This window comes from Syngnathus typhle, linkage group LG6, assembly GCF_033458585.1.
Source record: "Syngnathus typhle isolate RoL2023-S1 ecotype Sweden linkage group LG6, RoL_Styp_1.0, whole genome shotgun sequence".
NCBI classification, from domain to species: Eukaryota; Metazoa; Chordata; class Actinopteri; order Syngnathiformes; family Syngnathidae; genus Syngnathus; species Syngnathus typhle.
Window position 1 is genome coordinate 15633864 of NC_083743.1, and position 12270 is coordinate 15646133.

The window sequence follows — 12270 nt, forward strand, 5'->3', positions numbered from 1 at the left end:
AATCAATATTCATATGCAAAAAGTCTCTGGTTTCTGTATCCGAATTTAACAGTTGGTAAAGTTTGCCATGAAACATGACAAGTTGCCTCTTGTCAAAGTCAAACCCGTTTGTCACAATGCTCTTCTGCAAGAATCCTGGCTTTCCAGAAAGCTTGAATTGTGCCTTATAAGCATGTCTCTTTGTCGATGCCTTTTTACAGGGTCCTAATGCTGTTTGCTTTGCACAAACCGCTAGTCATCAGTGGCGGCGGAGGTGCATACTCTACCTATTACGTATTATTTGTTTACCGCCCTAGTCTATGTATAGTATTTTAAGTACAACGTAATGTCCTCTGATAGGTTCATTGGGTCTGCATTTTACATCTACATTAGTGGTTCTTAACCTGGGTTCGATTGAACCCTAGGGGTTCGGTGAGTCAGTTACTATACTGTCGGCAGAGCTTCCACTGCGGGGGTCCGGACACACACGATTTATCTTGTAAATTCGTGATGACGCATATCAGAACTCGTCTCTCAAAAGCAACAGCAGAAGTCACACTGATTACTGACCACCTGCAACATTTGGTTTATGTTTTATAAGCATTTTTAATTTTATTGCTTAAATCGCATTGTCTCGACGAGCTGAGCACGTTTTCTGAATGGTGGCTCCCCCGTCACTCTAGTTAGGTTGGCATAGTAAAAAGCACTCTTGGGGGCTTCAGAGTGCCGAGTTTAGTCAAAGTCAAAGTCAGCTTTATTGTCAATCCCTTCATATGTCAAGACACCCAAAGAAACCGAAATTCCGTTTCCTCCATCCCACGGTGACGAGACACAGTACACGATAAACATACAAGTAGACGACACAAAATAAAAACAAGGCACAAACAATAAATAATAAATAAATAAAATGAGTGATGAATAAATAATAAACAAATAACCCAATAAATAAGAGGAGCAAAACTGAGCCAGTGTTCGTACAGCAGACAGTAAGCATAGCGCAAAGTACAGGACGCTACGCAGAAAGGGGGGGGGGGGCGAGTTCAGGATTCTAACAGCCTGGAGTATGAAGCTGTTGGAGAGTCTGGTGGTGCGGGAGCGCAGGCCCCTGTACCTCTTCCCAGAGGGCAGAAGATCAAACAAAGAGTGAGCGGGGTGACTCACATCACTCACAATCGTGGTCGCCTTGCGGGTGAGATGGGAGGTGTAAATGTCCTTCAAGGAGGGGAGCGAAGCACCAATAATCTTACCAGCCGTGTTCACTATGTGCTGCAGGGCCTTCAAGTTGTAGTCAGTGCAGCCACCACCCCAAACAGCAATACCGCTGGAGACGACGCTCTCAATGGTGCCGCGGTAAAATGTAGTCATGACGGCCGGAGGAGCGCTCGTTCGCCTGAGTTTCCGCAGGAAGTACAGGCGGCGCTGGGCTTTCTTCGCCAGTGATGCGGTGTTGGTGGACCAGGAGAGATCCTCACTGATGTGCACCCCCAGGAACTTGGTGCTGCTCACTCTCTCCACCACAGCACCGTCGATGGTCAGCGACAGGTGTTGGGTGTGACCCTTCCGGAAGTCCACAAAAATCTCCTTGGTCTTGTCGACGTTCAGCAGGAGGTTGTTGTCCCTGCACCACGTGGTCAGAAGGTCAACCTCCAGCCTGTATTGAGTCTCGTCTCCCTTGGTGATGAGACCCACCAGAGTTGTGTCGTCAGCAAACTTCACTATGCGGTTGTCGCTGTAGGTTGCAGTGCAGTCGTGCGTCAGGAGGGTGAAGAGCAGCGGACTGAGCACGCAGCCTTGGGGGGCCCCCGTGCTCAGCGTGATGCTGGCAGAGATTTTGTCGCCAACACGTACCACCTGTGGCCTCTGACAGAGGAAGTCCAGTAGCCAGTTGCAGAGGTAGGTACTGAGGCCCAGCGTGTCAAGTTTGCTGATGAGGCGTTGTGGCACAATGGTGTTGGAGGCAGAACTGAAGTCCACAAACAGTGTCCCTGTTGGTTTGGCTCACATACGAGTCCCTTCTCTCCAGGTGGGTGAGGGCTGAGTGGAGGGCAGAGCAGATGGCATCCTCAGAGGACCGTTTGGCTCGGTACGCAAACTGGAAGGGGTCAATGGTGGGGGGGAGAACGGATCGGATGTGCTCCGATCACTGCGCATGAAGAAATGACCACCTGTAACGTTTGGTTTAGGTTTTATAAGGTTTTATTCTTTGTTTGGCATGCTCAAACTTGGCAAATAAAAATGTATTTGATTTGATTTGATAAGAAAGACTGACTAAAAGAGGAATGAGTAAAGCAAAGAATATTACCGGGAAAACGCCAGAACGTCTTGGGAGAAACAAAACGTTACAAATATCTAGCTCAAAGTGGAATCCAAAAATGGAGACAGAACAAGAATAACCTTATACTGTATAATTGGTCTCAGTCATGTTTGATTGGCAACAGTCAGAGAAAAAACAGCTTGGTTGCCACGTTGTCCTCATAATCTTCTGATAATGCCCTCAGTTTGAGCTATCGTTCAAACCCCCCAAAGCTTTGACTATACTGGTTGACATTTACAATTTGTCCCTGTTGGTTTGGCTCATACCTTGAAACAAAAAGGACATTCTCAAAACAACTTGGAGAAATCTCCAAACTAATACACAATCATTGATTTCATCAAATTGTATGTCTTGTACATGTCTCAAGTGTCTTCGTAAGAATAGCCTACAGTTACCACAATGGGGACCACATTTAGCCCATTTTCCAAATAAATCCTGCTGATCTGAACTTATTAGTTGATTATTGGTCTAATGGTTATTCTCTCAAAACATTTCAGCTTTTCATTCCTTAAGTCATCATATGCCCCAAATAGTCTATTCAATTGTAAAAAAAATTATAATAATATACGTATATGATATGATATATTATAATATAATACAATAAAATCCAGGTATGAAATCCTTGGAACGGGCCAAATGTTCATGGAATGGAAGGACATGAGGGCAGATGTCCCTGGTCCATGCAATGGACTCTCCGTAAAAGGAAATGACAGGAAATCGGTGTAGTGGATAAATTGAGTATTTCTTCCCTCGCTGTCATCACAACAGAAAGCTGTGATGTTGATGAACATCTCTGGCCAAACTGAGAGCAGCTCATCACTGGCCCGTAGAGTGAGGAGGAGGAGAATAGTAAAACTACTTCATGTATCACTTCACTGGTTCTTTTGACACTCTGATGAAGGCGGAAGTACAAGCCGAAACATGTCAGGTAATGCAACCTAAAATATCTTGTTTGAGATAAAAGAACCAGTGAAGTGATTGACAAGTGAAAACAAAATGAACTTAGTACAACTACTTCATGTATAAAAGTAAAAGCAGGAGACAAAAAATGAAGCACAAGTCAAGTCAAACATTTGCTTTTCAAATTTTTACTTTGTTACTTGATACCTCTGGTTGCACATGCCCGTCACCAAACATTTTCCAGTGTACTATGTTGAATCTGCGACTGATACAGATTTGATTGAAAAAAAAGAAGCAAATACAGTAATCCCTCGTTTATCGTGGGTAATTGGTTCCAAAAATCACCCGCGATAAGTGAAATTCGCGAAGTACGGTCACCCTCTCATCTGTAAAAAAATTTTATCTGTATATTTTTTGTGTCAAAAAATGTATATGAAACCATTTAAGTGCATATCTTATTATTAAAACATTAAATAATTGTTTCAAACATGTAAATAAAATTTGCACATTAATAGTATAAATAACAAAGACAATTTTGCATAAATATTGAACATATAAATACTATACGTGTGTGCGTGTAACATGTCAACAAGAAGTAGCTGGCAGGCTAACAAGTTAGCGGAAAGATGCTAATTCGCGATCGTGCTAACACACGAAAACGGACCTCTAAAGGAATTTAAACGAAGATTTGCAGCAATACTACATTGTCCTAAAGGTTAGACACGCGATCGTTCATTTCTCTTGTTAGGAGACCCACTTACATCGTCAATGACTCCTGTACCACTGTAACCGACATATGTTCGTACATGAACGTAAAACTGGAAGTTTTGAAAAACGGCCTGAAAACGGCCTTCAAAATGAATCACCCTACTTCAAATCAAAGCACGGCTGAATAACATAAATAACATGGAGAATTCTGAACACATACTGCAAATATGTTTTTAGAACAACATATATTAGAATTTTTTTATAACAAGGTACAAGTGTACATACTGTAAATATGTTTTTAGAACTTTTATTATTATAATTATATTATTATTATTATTATTATTATTATTATTATTATTATTATTATTATTATTATTATACATTTTCTATAACAAGGTACAACACTGTAAATGTTTTTAGAACTCTTATTATAAAAAAACTTTTTACAAAAAGGTACAAGTGTACGCACTGCAATCGTGTGGGCCACTCTGTCACGGATCGGATGGAGCAGGTCGACCAAGTGCAGCTTGGACCAGACTCACCAAACTGACATGACTTAACAAAACAAGAGGACTGACAGACAGGGACGTGAAACAACAGACGTGACAACATCAATGATCCAACGGGGAGTGAGGGGCAGACAGGACCTAAATACAAAACAGGTAACAAGAGGCAGGTGACTGTGGTTACATTGATTGAGGTGACACAGGATGGGAGGGGCGACGCGAACAGAAACCATGGCAACCTAGACACATAGCAAAACTGGGGACGAGACGTGACAGTAGAAACCATGGTAACCAGGGCTGTGGACTCGGTCGGATTTTTGCACCGAGTCCGGCCTCTTGACCACGAGTCCGAGTCCGGCTGTCCATTTTTTCTGTTAATTCATGTGACTGCTTAGTCTTTATTCAAGCCTAATTTAGATCAAAATCTAAATAATTACAACAGTTTTGTGATGGCTTTGTCTTTATTAAACATATAAACGAATACAATAAACAGATACTTTGAAGTTTTAATCATTAATTACACCATTATAGCTCAGACATTTATCTAAACACAAATAATTAGTGACGACCCCACAACTATCGAAACACATCAATGATATAAGCTGGGTGACATAATCGTCCTTGACATTGGTACATAATGTAAACATTAGCCTAAGTGCAACTCAACGTGGCCGCATTGATCGTAACTTACGCTCCGTTCCCCCCCAAATCTAGAGGCAAAACATTGTTCTCTCGCTGCTCCCGGGTTCTTCCATCTTGGCTGCGCGCGGGGCATTGTGGGTCTTGTACGTGCACGCAGGCAGGCAGGCGCGGGCGCGCACGCAACAACTAAATTTGTCTTCATAACAAGCAAGCAGGGCTGTGGACAGTATTCGTACGCGCATTCTCAGCAACATGATGAAAATAAAATTGAACGTATTTTTTTTATTGTCGGACTCGGTGGACTCGGCCAAAATCAGCACCGAGTCCGGCAAAAATGACAGAGTCCGACGAGTCCGAGTCCCCGAGTCCGGGTCTACAGCCCTGATGGTAACAGACATATAGCAACCGGGGACGAGACGTGACACACTCCTTGCCTTCTGCTGGCGTGTGGGCAGGTTTTGTGCCATAATTCCTCAATTTAGAAGTTTTATTTTGACTTAAATTTTTTTTTTAATTTGCAACAAAAATCCGCGATGTAGTGAAACCGCGATAAACAAACCGTGATGTTGCGAGGGATTTCTTTACAATACTACAACCTGTAAATGTTTTAAGATGTAATGTACTGACTTTGTAGCAATTAAATAGTAAAGTGGAAATCCTTAAAGATGACAATTTGCAACTATACTTTTTACCAGTTTTCCTGAATGCAGAAGTTAGTTTCCCATTTCTGCTATTAACCACCAAAACTGCAGCTAGTGAAAATGCTGAGTGGCTACCAAAAAAATGATGTCAAGCCTCGACAAATAACAGTAGTACGTGGAAAAATACTGGAGTACTTGTCATTCCTGATCCCTGTAATGGAATTTTACACTTCCCTTTAGTTGGATGAACCAGTAGAACATACTGTTTTTACATTACATTAAAATAGAAGCCTGATGTTCATGTTGAATTGTGTTTGTGTTGAAGATTTTAAGTGAATGTGTGTGATATGTCAATAAAAGAAGTTACCCTTCCTAATATCCATGACTGACGTGTTTTAATACGAGCAATATTAATTGAAACAAACACATGGTCCCACATTCAAAAAACTGTTTTGTACAATTACATCTGTCCCTTCCTTTTCTACCGTTTTTGTCCTGATTCAGTTATACTACAATTTGAAACTATTCTAATTTGAGATTGCATTTTCCCCACTGCTTCAATGAATATATTTTATGGTTTGACAAAATATTACAGAACAATTGTGACTTTTTTGTTTTAATTTAGTTATTTTCCAAGCAAAAACAAGTTGGATACATTTTTAACTTGTCTTGTGTCCTGTGACGTGTGAACTGTGGCGTCGTGGGAGAAGTGTTTTACTAATGTGAATAATTTAAATGACTTTTATGGTCACTGAGAGACTCGAGTGGTTTGTCTCACTGTATGAATGTCAAATAATTCGATTGGAGGTGTGAGAAGCTCACTTTTGAGCAGTATGTTAGTTTTTGATGTGGGATTTTAATTAAGATATGAATGGACATGACAATGACAATTTCCTACTGTAAATGTAGCACCAACATTCCATAGGCATGTATTGGAATAATGCCAGTTCTTGCAATCCACATCCTTCTCCCACTTTCCATTTTCCTCACTGTACTTCATCATTCTAAAAAGTTTCCTGCCAGCTGAGGTGAGCAGAAGCTCATATCGTCAACTTCCATTTCAGCAAAATGGTCCCTAGGTCGTGGGTCTAAATGGAGGCACGGGGCGGAAGGGAGTCTAATAAAGCACCTGATAGAGAGAGTGAAGGATGGGAAAAGATAGATGAGATGATGGATGAGGGAATTGAAATCCATGTAATCTGTGTGAAAAAGACAGTGGTATAGTAGGGGATTTATAGTCGTGCAAAAGGAGGGGCTTTGGAGCTTGAAGAAGGACATGATAGGTCGTTCAGACATTTATGTGCCTTAAGCGGCAGAACATCAATAATAAAGCTTAGGATGTCAATGGTTCACCCTCAGCATGGGCTCTTGGAGCCCTCCGCTTTGGCCGATCATATTTATGAGTGTGCTTCAATCAAGTTTTTTTCCACTCATTCCTTGTACCGATCCTGGCATGTTTGCTGGGCTTCCTGATGAATGGCTTCAATAAACTCTTTGCTATATTCATGTTATTCTAATCTAAGTCAATGTAGGCCAGCCACACAGTGGAAAGGGTTAACAACAACAACAACAACAACAACAACAACAACAACAACAACAACAACAACAACAAAAAGCAACCCTTTTGGTACACAAGTAGAAAAATCAAAGGATTGCATATCACTCTGTCAAGCTGTGCAAGTCAAGCTAAATTCCCCAAATAATTTCTGTCTTTCTTTAAACGTAATGATTATTTTTATGCATAGTTTTAAAATATGAAATATTAACGAGATCACCTGGTTTTAACCCCCAGGAGGGCAAGGAAAAACTAAACTGGGGAAAACTGAGAAACCTTGAGAAGGGACAGCAGATACGAGTATCCCCATTCTGGAACCACCATGCTGCAATGGATGCTGAGTGGGCAACATTTAACACACAATTTAATATGAATCAATATGAAAAAATGGCATGTAGAAATAAATTTAATCAGATGAAGCGCTGCAGGAAGACCCCTTCAATCATCATGGTGGTGCCTGCTAGGAGGCAGTCTACCTAAGATCTTGTCCCACTGGTTGGTGTAGAATTCAGACAGCAACTTTCAGTTTGGTCATCATTGAGCCCCATCCCCAAGCTGTGGAGGAGGGGGCAGGAGAGAGTACAAACAGCAGTCAAGTCTGCCAATAGTTTAAGGCAAAAGTATAAAATATCTTTAGTCGTGTCTTGAATATTTCTACTGAAAGGCGATGTGGCTCAGTGGTAGAGTACCGTATTTTCCGGACTATAAGGCGCACCTAAAAACCTAAAATTTTCTCAAAAGCCTTATAGTCCGGTGCGCCTTATATATGGACCAAATTCCTCAATTTAAACTGGCCCGAAACATTGTGTCATGAAATCAATCATAAGTGGCCCGTTGAAGACTATGAATCATGAATCAAAAAGACTATGGATCATTATTTTGTGATTATAAAGTCATTTGTTGCGTCTGAAGTTGAAACAAAAAAGATGAAATGGAGAATGATTTGCCCCTCCATGAGTCGTCACCTTATCGTGGTGGAGGGGTTTGCGTGCCCCTATGATCCTAGGAGCCATGTTGTCTGGGGCTTCATGCTCCTGGTAGGGTCACCCATGGCAAACGGGTCCTAGGTGAAGGGCCAGACAAAGCACGGCTCAAAAAGCCCCTTATGATGAAAAATATATATGGAAACAGATTTCCCTCGCCCGGACGCGGGTCACCGGGGCCCCCCTCTGGAGCCAGGCCTGGAGGCGGGGCTCGAAGGCAAGCGTCTGGTGGCCGGGCCTTCGCCCGTAGGGCCCGGCCGGGTAAAGCCTAAAAAGGAAATGTGGGTCCCCCTTCCCATGGGCTCACCACCTGTGGGAGGGGCCAAAGGGGTCGGGTGCAGTGCGAGCTGGGCGGCGGCCAAAGGCAGGGACCTTGGCGGTCTGACCCCCGGCTGCAGAAGCTGGCTCTTGGGACATGGAATGTCACCTCTCTGGCTGGAAAGGAGCCCGAGCTGGTGTGCGAGGCAGAAAAGTTCCGACTAGATATAGTCAGACTTGCCTCCACGCACAGTTTGGGTTCCGGTTCAAGCCCTCTCGAGAGGGGCTGGACTCTCTTCCACTCTGGAGTTGCCCACGGTGAGAGGCGTCGAGCAGGTGTGGGTATACTTATTGCCCCCCGGCTGGGCGCCTACACATTGGGGTTCACCCCGGTGAACGAGAGGGTAGCCTCCTTCCGCCTTCGGGTGGGGGGACCGGTCCTGACTGTTGTTTGTGTCTATGCACCAAACGGCAGCTCAGAGTACCCACCCTTCTTGGAGTCCCTGGAGGAAGTGCTGGAGAGCGCTCCTTCTGGGGACTCCATCGTTCTACTGGGTGACTTCAATGCTCACGTGGGCAATGACAGTGAGACCTGGAAGGGCGTGATTGGGAGGAACGGCCCCCCCGATCTGAACCCGAGCGGTGTTCTATTGTTGGACTTCTGTGCTCGACACGGATTTTCTATAATGAACACCATGTTCAAACATAAGGGTGTCCATGTGTGCACTTGGCACCAGGACACCCTAGGCCGCAGTTCGATGATCGACTTTGTAGTCGTGTCATCGGATTTGCGGCCACATGTTTTGGACACTCGGCAGGGCTCGAAACTAACGATTGCCCGATTGCCCGGGGCAAGTAGCGATGGCAGACGGGCAAGTAGAATTTTTTCCTCACTTGCCCGAACTTGCCCTGCCATAATACCATGTTTTCAAGCTGTAAAAAGACGATTTTGTGCATAATTTCTCGCAACTTCTGCCGCTTCTGGTCCGACATTTTGTTTTCTAGGGAGCGGTTAGTTTCTCGTGTAAGTCTGCAATACATTGATAACGGCAAAGCGCTTCGTAATTAAATGCATGCTCTCTCACCCGTCCCTGGCTCTTCTGCGCCTGCGCACCAGCAGAGCTTGTTTCCGGTTGGCGGATACGAAGGCATATGAAGGCAAAACTTATAGTGTTGTCTTTTTTATTGCAAAAATGTGTCGGGCAAGTAAAAATCCACTCCAAAAAAATTCAGGCAAGTAAAATTTTGTTTCGGGCAAGTAAAATTTTCTCCAACTTGCCCGAGGGCAACTTGGGCAAAAAATAAGCTTCGAGCCCTGCTCGGGCAAAGAGAGGGGCGGAGCTGTCAACTGATCACCACCTGGTGGTGGGTTGGCTCCGATGGTAGGGGAAGATGCCGGTCCGACCTGGCAGACCCAAACGCTCTGTGAGGGTCTGCTGGGAACGTCTGGTGGAATCCCCTGTCAGGAAGAACTTCAACTCCCACCTCCGGCAGAGCTATTCCCACGTACCGGGGGAGGCGGGGGACAACTCCATTGTTGAGGCGGCCGACCGGCGCTGTGGCCGTAAGGTCATTGGTGCCTGTCGTGGCGGCAATCCCCGAACCCGCCGGTGGACACCGGCGGTAAGGGATGCCGTCAAGCTGAAGAAGGAGTCCTATCGGGCCGTTTCGGCGTGCGGGACTCCGGAGGCAGCTGACAGGTACTGGATGGCCAAGGGGAACGCGGCTTCGGCGGTTGCCGAGGCAAAAACCCGGACGTGGGAGGAGTTTGGCGAGGCCATGGAGAATGACTTCCGGACGGCTTCGAGGAAATTCTGGTCCACCATCCGGCGTCTCAGGAGGGGGAAGCAGTGCAACGTCAACACTGTTTACAGTGGAGATGGCGTGCTGCTGACCTCGACTCGGGACGTCGTGTGTCGGTGGGGAGAATACTTCGAAGACCTCCTCAATTCCACCGACACGCCTTCCATTGTGGAAGCGGGGCCTGGGGACTTTGAGGCGGACTCTCCAATCTCTGGGGTCAAAGTCACAGAGGTAGTTAAGAAACTCCTCGGTGGCGGGGCCCCGGGGGTGGATGAGATGCGCCCGGATTTCTTAAGGGCTCTGGATGTTGTAGGGCTGTCATGGCTGACACGTCTCTACAACATCGCGTGGACATCGGGCACAGTGCCTTTGGATTGGCAGACTGGGGTGGTGGTTCCCCTCTTTAAGAAGGGGGACCGGAGGGTGTGTTCCAATTACAGGGGAATTACACTCCTCAGCCTGCCTGGTAAGGTCTATTCAGGGGTGCTGGAGAGGAGGGTCCGTCGGGAGGTCGAACCTCGGATTCAGGAGGAACAGTGTGGCTTTCGTCCTGGCCGTGGAACAGTGGACCAGCTCTTCACCCTCAGCAGGATCCTCGAGGGTGCATGGGAGTTCGCCCAACCAGTCCACATGTGTTTTGTGGACTTGGAGAAGGCGTTTGACAATGTCCCTCGGGAGGTTCTGTGGGGGGTGCTTCGGGAGTACGGGGTACCGAGCCAACTGATAAGGGCGGTTCGGTAACTGTATCACCGATGCCAGAGTTTGGTCCGCATTTCCGGCAGTAAGTCGGATTCGTTCCCAGTGAGGGTTGGACTCCGCCAAGGCTGCCCTTTGTCACCGATTCTGTTCATAATTTTTATGGACAGAATTTCTAGGCGCAGCCGAGGCGTACAGGGTGTCCGGTTTGGGGACCTCAGCATCGCGTCTCTGCTTTTTACAGACGACGTGGTGCTGTTGGCTTCTTCAGGCCGTGATCTCCAACTCTCACTGGAGCGGTTCGCAACCGAGTGTGAAGCGGTCGGGATGAGGGTCAGCACCTCCAAATCAGAGTCCATGGTCCTCGATCGGAAAAGGGTGGAATGCCCTCTCCGGATCATGGATGAGATCCTGCCCCAAGTGGAGGAGTTTAAGTATCTTGGGGTCTTGTTCACGAGTGAGGGGAGGATGGAGCGCGACATCGACAGGCGGATCGGTGCAGCGTCTGCAGTAATGCAGACTTTGTACCGGTCCGTCGTGGTAAAGAGAGAGCTGAGCCAAAAGGCAAAGCTCTCAATTTACCGGTCGATTTACGCTCCTACCCTCACCTATGGTCACGAGCTATGGGTCGTGACCGAAAGAACGAGATCCCGGATACAAGCGGCCGAAATGAGTTTTCCCCGCAGGATGTCCGGGCTCTCCCTTAGAGATAGGGTGAGAAGTTCGGTCATCCGGGAGAGACTCGGAGTAGAGTCGCTGCTCCTCCACGTTGAGAGGAGCCAGATGAGGCGGCTCGGGCATCTCATCAGGATGCCTCCTGGACGCCTCCCTGGGGAGGTGTTCCGGGCATGTCCCACCGGTAGGAGACCCCGGGGACGACCCAGGACGCGCTGGAGAGACTATGTCTCTCAGCTGGCCTGAGAACGCCTTGGGATCCCCCGGGATGAGCTAGATGAAGTGGCTGGGGAGAGGGAAGTCTGGGAGTCCCTCCTGAAGCTGCTGCCCCGCCGACCTGACCCCGGATAAGCGGAAGAAGATGGATGGATGGATGGATGGATGGAGAATGATTTGATTTGGATCAAAAATCTGACATGATGCATTAATGGTGCGCCTTATAGTCCGGTGCGCCTTATATAAGGACAAAGTTTTAAAATGGGCCATTCATTGAAGGTGCACCTTATAGTCCGGTGCGCCTTATAGTCCGGAAAATACGGTAGTTGTGTCCTGCCCAGATGTTAGGGGTTCAATCCCCAGCCATTATGTCCATGTCCAAATGTTCTTGAGC

At 46.2% G+C, this 12270-nt stretch overlaps 1 protein-coding gene across 2 annotated transcripts in view; it reads left to right on the forward strand.

Moving 5' to 3' along the window:
• Positions 1–12270, forward strand: part of LOC133155652 (melatonin receptor type 1B-like) — a 64427-nt gene that overhangs the window by 42123 nt on the left and 10034 nt on the right. The gene's annotated exons all lie outside the window — the stretch shown is intronic.